We start from the raw sequence: 13,793 nt of genomic DNA on the forward strand, positions 1-13,793 counted from the left end.
TATGTATATCCGGTTGTATCAGCACCATTTGTTGGAAAAACTATTCTTTCTCCATTGAATTGTCATGGTGTATTTGTTGAAAATAAATGGACTGTATTAAAAGAGTTTATTTCTCAAATCTCAATTCTAATTCATTGACTTATATGTCTGTCTTCACAGAAGTATCATACTGTCTTGATTACTATAGTTTGTAATATATTTTGAAATTGGGAAATGAAAGTCTTCCAACTTCATTATTTTAAAGATTGCTTTGATTATTCTGGGTCCCTGATTTTCATATATGAATTTTAGAATCAGTTTTGTAAATTTTTGAAAAAGAGGGCAATTATTTTTTTGAGTAGAATTGCTTGGAGTGTGTCAATTAATTTGAAGAATACTGCCATCTTAACAATATTAACCCATTCATTTAATGAACACAGAATGTGTTGTTTCCATTTATTTAGATCTTCTTTAATTATTTCAACAGGTTTTTGTACTTTTATTTTCTGGATGGTTCATTGCAAGCAAATGAAAATGCAATTGATTTCAGTACATTCAGTCTTATATCTTGCATTCTTGCTGAATTTTTTTGTTAGTTCTAGTAATTTGTGGGCATGAGTGTGTGTTCCATAGGGTTTTTCTGTATAACAACTGTGAAGAGCACTAGTTTTATTTCTTCTCTCCCAATCTGGTGCCTCTTTCTTCCTAATTAATTGTCCTTACTATAGCATTAAATAGACATGGGGATAAAGGACAATATGTCTTGCTGCAGGTTTTAGGGAAAATCAGTCAGTCTTTCACTATTAATTATGATTTTAGTTGTGGTTTTTTTCTAGATGCCCTCTTCAGGCTGAGAAAATTCCCATTTATTCTTGTGTATGTGGTGTTTTTATCATCAAAGTTAGTTAGACTCTACCAGATGCTTTTTATGTGTTAATCAAGATAACATGATTTAAGGGCTTTACTCTTTAATATACTGATGGACCAATTTTTGTATATTAAATCAACCTTGTGTTCTGTGGATAAACATCACTTGGCCATGATGGCTTGATCCTTTTTATATGTTCCTAGATTCAGTTTGTTGGTATTTTGTTAATAATTTTGGTATCTACATTTATATGGAATATTGGTCTATAGACTTCGTGTGATGTTTGTCTGGTTTTGATATCAGTATAAGACTGGTTTCATGGGAATGAATTGGGCAGTTTTCCCTCCCATCCTGTTTTGGAAGTATTTGTGAATTATTAAAATTAATTGTTCTATAAACATTATAAAAATTATAATTGTTCTCTAAACATTATATTCTATAATGTTTCGGCATAGTTATTCATAGCATTTCCTTATACTTTCTAGTATTGTATAGCTACTAGTGCTGTCACTTTTAATCCTTGATTTTAGTAACTTTTGAGTTTTCTTAGTTTCTTGGTTAATCTACCTAAAGTTTTGTCAATTTTGTTGATCTTTTCAAAGAACCAACTTTTGCTTTTATTGATTTTCTGTGTTATTTTTTATCCTCTATTTCATTTATTTCAAATCTAATATTTATTACTTGCTTCTGCTGGTTTTGGGCTTAGTTTTATCTTATTATGCACATTGTTACATTATTACTTTGAGATCCTTCTTTTTTTAATATACACATTTACTGCTATATATTTTCCTGTATGCACTTCTTAGCTACATACCAACATTTTTGTATGTTTTGTTTTCATTTTCATTAATATCAAAATATATTCCAATTTACTTTTCTATTTCTTCTTTGTCTCATTTTTTATTTAGGAGAATGTATAATTTTTACATAATTGTGAATTTCCCATGTTTTGCTCAGTTATGGGTTTCTAATTTAAATTAAATTTTCACTCTCCTTGCATCTTCTTTTCTGGAATCCCCTTAATATGTATGTTGGTATGCTTGCTGATTTCTCACAGGTCTCTGAAATTCATTTTTCCTCATTCTTATTTAATTCTGCTGATGAGACTATATAATTTCCATTGGCCTTTCTTCAAGTTTCCTGATTCTTTCTTCAATACTTCAAATCTGTTGGTGAGGAACTTTACAGAATTTTTCATGTCATTTTTAAATTTTTTTTCTTCATTTGTAAGTTTTATTGTTGAGATTAAATGAATTTTCACAGAGTGTCTAGCACATACTAATAATCAACAGAAGCTATTATTATTACAGTTAGCATATATGTTTGATCTTTGAAATTTGCTTGGGAAATTTAATTTCATGTTTCTACTTATTTGTACTATTACTTAGACAACTGTGTTTGATAGGTTTCAGGGTGTTCTACCATAACTCTTTGAAAGCATTTTTTCTTTTTTCTTTTTTTACTTTACTATATTGTATTGGTTTTGCCATACATCAACATGAATCTGCCACGGGTGTACACGTGTTCACCATCCTGAACCCCCCTCCCTCCTCATACTATCCCTCTGGGTCATCCCAGTGCACCATTCCCAAGCATCCAGTATCCTGCATTGAATCTGGACTGGTGATTCGTTTCATATATGATATTATACATGTTTCAATGCCATTCTCCCAAATCATCCCACCCTCTCCCTCTCCCACAAAGTCAAAAAGATTGTTCTATACATCTGTGTCTCTTTTGCTGTATCGCATACAAGGTTATCATTACCACCTTTCTAAATTCCATATATATGTGTTAGCATACTGTATTGGTGTTTTACTTTCTGGCTTACTTCACTCTGTATAATAGGCTCCAGTTTCATCCGCCTCGTTAGAACTGATTCAAATGTATTCTTTTTAATGGCTGAGTAATACTCCATTGTGTATATGTACCACAGCTTTCTTATCCATTCAACTGCTGATGGACATCTAGGTTGCTTCCATGTCCTGGCTATTATAAAGAGTGCTGCAATGAACATTGGGGTACACGTGTCTCTTTTGATTCTGGTTTCCTCGGTGTGTATGCCCAGCAGTGGGATTGCTGGGTCATAAGGCAGTTCTATTTACAGTTTTTTAAGGAATCTCCACACTGTTCTCCATAGTGGCTGAACTAGTTTGCATTCCCACCAACAGTGTAAGAGGGTTCCCTGTTCTCCACACCCTCTCCAGCATTTATTGCTTGTAGACTTTTGGATCACAGCCATCTGACTGGCATGAAATGGTACCTCATTGTGGTTTTGACTTACATTTCTCTGATAATGAGTGATGTTGAGCATTTTTTCATGTGTTTGTTAGCCATCTGTATGTCTTCTTTGGAGAAATGTCTATTTAGTTCTTTGGCCCATTTTTTGATTGGGTCGTTTATTTTTCTAGAATTGAGCTGCAGGAGTTGCTTGTATATTTTTGAGATTATTTGTTTGTCAGTTGCTTCATTTGCTATTATTTTCTCCCATTCTGAAGGCTGTCTTTTCACTTTGCTTATAGTTTCCTTTGTTGTGCAGAAGCTTTTAATTTTAATTACATCCCATTTATTTATTTTTGCTTTTATTTCCAATATTCTGGGAGGTGTGTCATAGAGGATCCTGCTGTGATTTATGTCGGAGAGTGTTTTGCCTATGTTCTCCTCTAGGAGTTCTTCAATATCCGTAAATCAATCAATGTAATACACCACAGTAACAAATTGAAAAATAAAAGCCATATGATTATCTCAATAGATGCAGAGAAAGCCTTTGACAAAATTCAACATCCATTTATGATAAAAACTCTCCAGAAAGCAGGAATAGAAGGAACATACCTCAACATAATAAAAGCTATATATGACAAACCCACAGCAAACATTATCCTCAATGGTGAAAAATTGAAAGCATTTCCCCTAAAGTCAGGAACAAGACAAGGGTGCTCACTTTCACCACTACTATTCAACGTAGTTTTGAAAGTTTTGGCCACAGCAATCAGAGCAGAAAAAGAAATAAAAGGAATCCAAATTGGAAAAGAAGAAGTAAAACTCTCACTGTTTGTAGATGACATGATCCTCCACATAGAAAACCGTAAAGACTCCACCAGAAAATTACTAGAGCTAATCAATGAATATAGTAAAGTTGCAGGATATAAAATCAACACACAGACATCCCTTGCATTCCTATACACTAATAATGAGAAAATAGAAAGAGAAATTAAGGAAACAATTCCATTCACCATTGCAATGAAAAGAAGAAAATACTTAGGAATATATCTACCTAAAGAATCTAAAGACCTATATATAGAAAACTATAAAACACGGGTGAAAGAAATCAAAGAGGATACTAATAGATGGAGAAATATACCATGTTCATGGATTGGAAGAATCAATATAGTGAAAATGAGTATACTAACCAAAGCAATCTATAGATTCAATGCAATGCCTATCAAGCTACCAACGGTATTTTTCACAGAGCTAGAACAAATGATTTCACAATTTGTATGGAAATACAAAAAACCTCGAATAGCCAAAACAATCTTAAGAAAGAAGAATGGACCTGGAGGAATCAACCTGCCTGACTTCAGGCTCTACTGCAAAGCCACAGTCATCAAGACAGTATGATACTGGCACAAAGACAGAAATGTAGATCAATGGAACAAAATAGAAAGCCCAGAGATAAATCCACACACCTATGGATACCTTATCTTTGACAAAGGAGGCAAGAATATACAATGGATTAAAGACAGTCTCTTTAACAAGTGGTGCTGGGAAAACTGGTCAACCACTTGTAAAAGAATGAAACTAGAACACTTTTCTAACACCATACACAAAAATAAACTCAAAATGGATTAAAAATCTAAATGTAAGACCATGTCATTTTTTTTTAATTTTCAATTTTAGATTTACATTAGCTTTTTTCTAATTTAAGCTCTTTGTTGACATTATTTGGTAAGAAAATTCTCTCATGCATTCCTTTAATTCCTTAGATATGGTTTCCTTTAGTTCCTTGAATGTATTTGCAATGGTTGATTTAATATTTTTTCATTCTAAGTCCAACATCTTGGCTTCAATAAGGATTGTTTCTATTAACAATTTATTTACCCATACTTTTCCTGTTGTTTTTTTTTTTTTAGTGTTACACTTTTGTTGTTGTAAAGTATACTTTAAATAACAAAATGTGCCAACTCTAGAAAGCAAGTATCCCCTTTCAATTTGTTGTTTTGACTGTGATAATTTGCTGCTTATTTACTGTTTTCTTGTTTAGTGACTTTCCTGGGTTAAATTCCTAAACTTTGTATTCTTTGTCATGTGCAGTCACTTAAGTCTCCACTCAGTTAGCTCAGTAGTTAACTAATGATTGGAATTCCTGGAATTAGTCTCTCAGCCTTTGGTGAGGGGTTGTGTACATGCTTACTTTCAACTCTCTGCCAGTTTACAACTCTACCTTAGTCTTCACTTCCTGTTATGCATATCCCTAGTTTCTACCAGAGGTGAGAAATTAGGACTTTGTCAGGTTTTTCGTAGACATGAGCACAGCCCTGCACATTTACATGACCTTCTAGATATCTAGAAATATACTCAAGCTTTTAAACTCTCCTTAAAATATCAAATCAGGCTAAAATCAAGTTCTATGAAAAGGAATTTTTTGCAGAATTTCTAGAAAGTCAATGACAATTATCAAGCATGGCTTTGAAGTTGGCAGAATAGGAAGACCCTAAACTCATCTCAAATGGAAACACCAAAATTACAACTATCTACAGAGAGAGTGACTATTGATGAAAAAGACTAAAACTAAAAAAGATCTTCTAAAACAAAAGATATAATGTATAAAGAAGAATTCACAAGGAGATGCATGGGGAGAGCAGTGTTGTGCTATTGCCAAAACCCATACCCTTGTGCAGGAGAACTGTATATGGTAGAATAGTTACAACTACAGAGGTTCACCCCAAAGAGTGAGGAATCTGAGCCCCACACTGGGCTCCTAAGCTTAAGAGTCATGCTCCAGGAAGGTGAGGCGCCCCTAGAATATTTGGCTTTGAGGGCCAGTGGGGCTTACTTTTGGAGGACCAAGAGAGCTGTGGGAAATAGAAACCCCATTCTTAAAAAGCACACAAAAAATATCACACACTCAGAGACACAGGGAAGAAATAGTAAATTGAACAGTGCCTGGGGCAGACCCACCTGCTAGTCTCAGAGAGGTACCTGGAGAGGCAGGAGGCAACTGGAGTTCACCCAGGGGCCATACACAATGATGGGAGTCATTTTGGGGAGCTTATATTACCACATGGACACTGGTGCTGGCAAGTGACATTTCAGGGCCCTCCCTCTAGCTTAATAGCCTCAGGACCTAGCCCCATCCCTGCACACCAGCTTGGAGTCATCAGTACTGGGATGCCTTGTGTGTGTTAGTTGCTCAGTTGTGTCCAATTCTTTGTTACTCATGGGCTGTAGCCCATCAGACTCCTCTGTCCATGGAAATCTCCAGACAAGAATACTGGAGTGTGTAGCTATTCCCTTCTCCAGGGGATCTTCCAGACCCAGGGATTGAACCCGAGTCTCTTGCATTGCAGACAGATTCTTTACCATCTGAGCCACCAAGGAAACCACCAAGGAAGCCACCAAGGATGCCTTAGGTCAAGCAACTAACTGGGTAGGGACAAGAGACACAGAACCCCCACCAACAGAGAGACTGCTATAAGACTTCCTGAGCCCATCAGTGTCCCTGGACATGTCCCTGTCCATCAGAGGGCCCAGGCCCTGGCTACATACACCAGTGCACAGGCATTAGACATGGGGATGCAAGGATCCTGCAGCCCACGACTGTAGGACCCAGCTCAACTCAGTACCAGTGGACAGGCCCTAGTCCTATAATCCCATGGGCCCCAGCTCCTCCCACCAGTGACCAGCCTCAGCCTCATTCACCAGCAAGCAGACATCAGCTGCAAGACAACCACAGTCCTGCAGCCTGCCACAGCAGGATCCAGCCTACCTTCTGGAAGACTGTCTGAGTCCCAACCATGCTCACCAGCAGGCCAAAACCATCACTGAGATACCTTAGGCTTCTCAGCCAGTCACCCTAGGATTCAGTCCCACTCACCAGTGGGCCAACACAACCTTTGGGATCCCCAGTCACTACAGTCAGCTAGGTCAGGAATGGGCCTCACCTATGAATGGTCTGGGAAGCTTGGGTCCTACATCCAGAACCCAGGACATGGTTCTGCCTTCTAGTGGGGTTGTAAGAGCCCTTGGACCTAATTTCACCCACTGATGAACAGACAACGTTCTGGGATCTCCTGGACGCTGCCCCAACACACACCTACCAGTGAACCAAAACCAGCCCTGGGATTCGACAACCAACCATTTCATGACCCAGTCTTGCCAGTCAGTAGTCAGCAGCCTCCACAGAAAGAAGATCTGGGCAACCAACTAAATTAGGGGCCAGCCACACCTACCAAACCACCCACAATTGCCTGCTACAACGGATCCAGGCCTACAAAAGGAGCACCCTCAGAGCATATAGCTCTCATGACAGAGGGGAGTGCACTACTGGGAGACATAGGATGCCTTGTACAAAAGACCACTTTCCTAAGGTTAGAAAAATGTAACCAAACTATCAGATACTTACAAATCAATAAACAGCACATTAGGCTAAGTGAAGCAATAGAGGAATAAATTCCAAATGAAGGAACAAGACAAAACATCAAAAAAAGTGAAGTGGTGGTAGACAAAGAATCTACCATAGAAAAGTTTAAGGTAATGATTGTAAAGATGGTCAAAGAAGTTGAGAGAAGAATGAATGAACAGTGAAAGTGAAAATGTTAGTCTCTCACTTGTGTCTGACTCGTTGTGACCCATGGACTGTAGTCTACCAGGCTCCTCTGTCCATGGGATTCTCCAGGCAAGAATACTAGAGCGGGTTGCTATTTCCTTATCCAGGGGTCTTCCCAACCCAGGGATTGAACCCACTTCTCTTATGTCTCCTGCATTGGCTGGAGGGTTCTTATCACTTGCACCACCTGGGAAGCCTGAACATAGTGAAAAGTTACACATTTTTAACAAAGAGTTAGAAAATATGGAGAACACTCAGAGATGAAAAGTACAATAACTGAAATTTACAATGCACTAGAAGATATCAACAGTAGACGGAATGAAACAGATGAATGGATCAGTGAGCTAGAAGACAGAGTAGTAGAAATCACTGAAACTGAAAACAACAACAAAAAGAATAAAAAGAACTGAGGACCATTTAAGAAACTTCTGAAACAACATCAAGCATACTAACATTCACATTATAGGGGTTCCAGAAGGAGGAGAGAGAAAGAGGCAGAGAATATACTTGAAGACCTAAGAGTTGAAAACTTTCCTAACCTGGGAAAAGAAATAGACACCCAAGTCCAAGAAGCACAGAGAGTCCCAAATGGAGTCAACCCAAAGAAGAACACACCAAGACATACAGTAGTTAAAAGGGTAAAAATTAAAGACAAAGACAGAATATTAAAAGTAGCAATGGTGAGGCAATAAGGTACGTACAGGGAACTACCATGATGCAGTCTGTCACCTAGTTTTTCAGCAGAAACTCTGAAGGCCATCAGATATCTACTAGAGTGCACAACATCACACCTCCCACCTTCGTAAAGTAGAACACTGAAGGAATCAGTCAGTTCAGTCGCTCAGTCATGTCCTACTCTTTGCGACGCCATGAACCGCAGCACACCAGGCCTCCCTGTCCAACTCCTGGAGTTTACCCAAACTCATGTCCACTGAGTTGGTGATGCCATCCAACTATCTCATCCTCTGTCATCCCCTTCTCCTCCTGCCTTCAATCTTTCCCAGCATCAGGGTCTTTCCAAATGACTCAGCTTTTTGCATAAGGTGGCCAAAGTATTGGAGTTTCAGCTTCAGCATCAGTCCTTGCAATGAACACCCAGGACTGATCTCCTTTGGGATGGGCTGGTTGGATCTCCTTGCAGTCCAAGGGACTCTCAAGAGTCTTCTCCAACACCACAGTTCAAAAGCATCAATTCTTCGGCACTCAGCTTTCTTTATAGTCCAACTCTCACATCCATATATGACTACTGGAAAAACCATAGCCTTGACTAGACTGAAGGAATAATAAAGCATATTTGGATCCCAATGTACTTTTACCCCAGAGATCCATATTTATTATTCAAACATGGGGGCACAACAGGAAAAGTATAACCTTCAAATTTATATGAAAAATCTTTTTCTGAATATTATTACAGATTATTTCTACCTTAATTTCTATTATTACTAGTCGAATGGAAGAGATTCTATTTACCTTTCTTATCTACCTACAACTTCCAATTAATTACTTCCAGTGAAGTAATTAATTAACTATATCTGTATTCATATATACATAAGATTAAGGAATTTGTATTTTAAATAATCCGAGAGAACCCCCTTGCATAGAGCAGAATATCTGCCTATAATGTAAAGTCCATCTCCACTTTATTTTTGCTTTTGCAATTTCCATTTTTCATTATAATAATGGTTCATAAGGCACACCTGAATTCAAAGTAATTCTTGATTTTATTTTTTGTCCATGTCCATAAAATCTGAATCAGTGAACATTTGCTTTATTTTTAGATTGCTAAGGTTTTTGACAGACAAATCTAGAAGATCCAGCTGATCTCACCAGAATACAGTTGTGATCTGACCACACATTCCAAATGTTTGGACCAACATTCGAAACATCTCAGGGCTTAAATTGGAGGTATTCAGTAAGGTGTTCATTCTCCTTTACCTTTACCAAATACTTAGGGCAATTTTCATTGGAACAAGAGTATATTTGGTGCGCAGGTTTGAAACTTTATCAGTTTCTAGGTCTCTTTTTTCCTGCTCTCTGTGGCTTGTATAAAGAATTCTCAGTCCAGCTATATTATCCTTCTAGCAGTTAATATCCCTGTTCCTCCTCACCACTTTCTTCATCCTTCCCCAAATAGGTTTAGGAATCCTTAAGCTATGTCCATGCACAAACAGAAGTCTAGTGAAAGCACTAAATTTTGCTTTCATATCAATGACACTACTATAATAGCTGTGTACAATCAGAGCACCAAAGAATTGATGCTTTTGAACTATGGTCTTGGAGAAAACTCTTGAGAGTCCCTTGGACTGCAAGGGGATCCAACCAGTCCATCCTAAAGGAAATCAATCCTGACTATCCATTGGAAGGACTGATGCTGAAGCTGAAACTCCAATACTTTGGCCACCTGTTGTGAAGAGCTGACTCATTTGAAAAGACCCTGATGCTGGGAAAGATTGAAGGCAGGAGGAGAAGGGGACGACAGAGCATGAGATGGTTGGATGGCATCACCAACTCAGTGGACATGAGTTTGGTTAAACTCCGGGAGTTGGCGATGGACAGGGAGGGAGGCCTGGCATGCTGCAGTCCATGAGGGTGCAAAGAATCAGACATGACTGAGCAACTGAACTGAACTGAACCATCAGATCAGTCTTAGAACCATAGATTATTATATTCAATAGGGACCTTAAAGGTCATGGGCTCAGTCTTGTGTCCCTAGGGAGGTTATCACAAACCGAGAATGACCAAGTGCCTTTCTCAAGATTTCAGAACCAGAGAATAATATAGTCAGAACCAGAATTGGAATTTGCTTTTTCCCAGCTTGACACTCTTGCACATATGTAATTCTGCCTAGTCTAAATTAATCTTCCCTTGTTTATTAGGTGGCTAAATGTCTCTTAGGGAAGACCTTGCTCCAGTTTGAAAGCTCAAATAATGTGACATAGAGGTGCGTATGTGTGGGTATATATGTGCATGATTTTAAAACTTTATTCAAATATTCAGTACTGTTTAAAAACTAATAATATATATCAGCTGAACATTTGAGTTATAACTAATATTTTTGCTTCATCCCTGCTTATTTTGTCCCCAAATGTATATTTAAAAAGATGCTGTTCAATAAATTCTTTATAACTAAGTTATAAACTGGAACTTGGAATCCATTCTTTATTCTTTTGGGGAAATTACATGTAGCCCATACTATTGAAGTTTCTGAATCCTATAATAATGTAGCTGCCTTATAATATTATAAAATAATATCACATGGTTCTTATGAGAGAATATGTTAAGAATTAGACATATATTGGCACACATACCTCCTCCTTCCCTGTCAAAATATTCATCAGAAGGGTTTAATATTCTCCTCTACCCACTATCCCACCTGTTAGGCAGTGTAAGCTCCATGCCATTGGCCACAGTTTCATAGCCTGGGGAAATCTATAACAAGTTGGATCTGAATGAACGAGGAGCTTTGCACTAGACTTTGATACAAACAAAAGGGAATATTTCTTAGTCAAGGTCAGTCTCTTATGAACCATTGTTAATCTAAAAGCAAGAATACTGCACTAAAGAATACTATTTGGAATTCAGAAAAATAGAGTCAAGGGTGAGGAGAGCTTTCCTTTGTTCATTTCTTACTCTTGCTGACTTCCTAACAGTGAGATGAAGTGAGAAGCAGGGACCCAGAGGTGAGTGTTAGGAGTGGACAGTGCATATTCTCTAGAAAAGGAAAAGATGATGGGGACTCCAGCCTGGCAGAAGCACAAGCTTCTTTAGCCATGATTCTTTATTGATCTTCCCTGGTAGGGGTTTTGTATGTCAGGTCCAACTGGAAGTTGCTGAGTTCCTTCATATCAGACCTAAAGAAATGTCCACAGCTTACTTGACAATTCAATTATGCATTCCCAACACACTGTATCCAAAGTGACCAGGAAGGGGGCCAATAAGTCTAACAAATCTCTGTTACTCTTAAATAAAATGATCTTGAGAATTAAACTTTAATTGCATGCTTCATGACACTTTTATTAAAGTATAAATTGCATTTGCACCCTGGAAGCATGTGTACCACATGCCTAATACCTAGGTTTGTTGATCAAAGATGATCAAAGATGAAATCTAACTGCTGACTCTTCCCTTTCTCCTAACCTAGCTATTCTTCTATAGATGCACTTGACTTCCCCTTTTAGCATCTTTTAAAAATGGAATGCAGTCCTAAAATAATAATTTATATATGTAAAAGTTAAACAAGTATTTGGGATACAAAATAAAGGAAGGGCTTGAAAGGGTTAAGCAAATTTAAAGGTACTCCTCTCTATACTTAAATGTGTCCTCCCAACTGTGAATATTATAAAGGGTATCCTTATGAAAATATAACTCCCATAGGGAACTTAAAGGCAATTAAAATAACATTAGTGTTTTTCATAACTTTACAATATCTTTATGCATGTGATAAAACCTTACTAATTATTGAAAAGTTATTTGTATTAAGATTTCAGAACAGAGAGATAATCTGTGCAATTTAGAATCCTGAGCCATCGTCAGGGAGCTGGCTAACAGAGAATTCCCTTGCCAGCATCTCCAGTTGCATCAGTGAACCTCAAACAGGATCTTTTGCTGGTAAATATTAGCTTATTATAGTTTAAAAATAAATAAGTACCTTGAGCAAATGTGCAGTGACACCAAAAATTAGTTTCCACAAACTGACTAAATATAGTATCTGGTGGGAAAAGGCAAATGAGTTCAAGTGGAAAAAAAAAAAAGTAATAGAATGGAAAGCATACATTTCTTTAAATGGATGAAAAATTTTACTGTGATCTGAATGTAATCAACATTCAAGGCTGACTATATGGAGGGAAGGAAGATGGAGACTTACTGGGCAATTTCACTGATTCAGCTCAGTATCAATTTGGTAGGGAAAGTACAGAACACCCCACAGTGCTCTTAGCACATACTAGGCATCCAAACCATACAACTGTTGCCTCAACCCTCTCACGAGCTATTTATTACATGGCATGCTAACCAGCCAGAGTTTTAAAGGCATGTTACAGAAAATGTGGAAAGGAAGGTTTCTGAGGTTTCCACTTTAATAGGGGAAGTTTCAGAGACGGAAAGGACCTTAGAAGTACAACAGTTCTGTCACTGTACGGATGAAGAAATTGAGATCCAGAAAGATCAAGTGACTTCCTCAAAGCCATCATTAGTGAATGTGATGATGAGAACCCAGGGTGAAAAGTGGTCTCAGCTTGGAAATACTCTCCCACATATGTAATATACGTGACCCACAGCAGAAGTATATTGGCAAGCGTATTCACAATCAAACAAACCTTTTATTATTACTTTGAAACAGTGAATATTATGGGGATAGTGATCTGAGGGATAAGGTCAGATTTCTTTAGGATAATATCTGAATTCTCAAGCAGTCCCTCAATACCAGAGACCAAGAGTAAAGGATGCCAGTCTGAGAATAGATATTAGCCTCAGAACAAAAGCACGTGAGTAAACTCTAGTCAAGATAACTAAGAGTTATTTGGATTTGTAATCATCACTGGCCCACGATGAGGTGGACTCCACCTAAAAGCTGATGGCAGAAAGAATTAGATTCCTTATAGTAATGCCCACTGCCTGACTAAAGTGTAAAATTATCATAGTAAAGCATCCAGGATCATTTTCTGTGCTGCTACACCCATGGCAACTCAGTAGCACTAGTTCTCACTTAGTAACAAAAGAAAGCAGAGGTCAAGTAAGTCAATTTAATTATAAAGTTTGCCAATGGTCTGTTTAAATCCATTAAATGCAATATGCCAACCCAGCTGACAAGTACTAGCAGAACTAGAAGATTATTTCTTCATTGCTATACTCAGAGAGAGTAACAGTCAAAAAGAGAGTGAGGACAGTTTATGATTGAGTCCAATCACAGATGTTCATTTGAGAAAGGGCTCAATGATGTCTGCCCATCTCCTGTGGGCTTCTGAGGAGGACTGCAATATGTGGGTTCTGCCCGTGGGGGAGGAAAGGAGAAGGTTGCCAGGACAGAGTTCCTAGTAATGATCTACTTATCATGAGCCACACACATTTATTAAGCTGAAGCCAAGGCATTGATAAGCAAAATAAGTTTCTATTCATCATGTC

Source organism: Bos taurus, chromosome 11 (genome assembly GCF_002263795.3).
Source record: "Bos taurus isolate L1 Dominette 01449 registration number 42190680 breed Hereford chromosome 11, ARS-UCD2.0, whole genome shotgun sequence".
NCBI classification, from domain to species: domain Eukaryota; kingdom Metazoa; phylum Chordata; class Mammalia; order Artiodactyla; family Bovidae; genus Bos; species Bos taurus.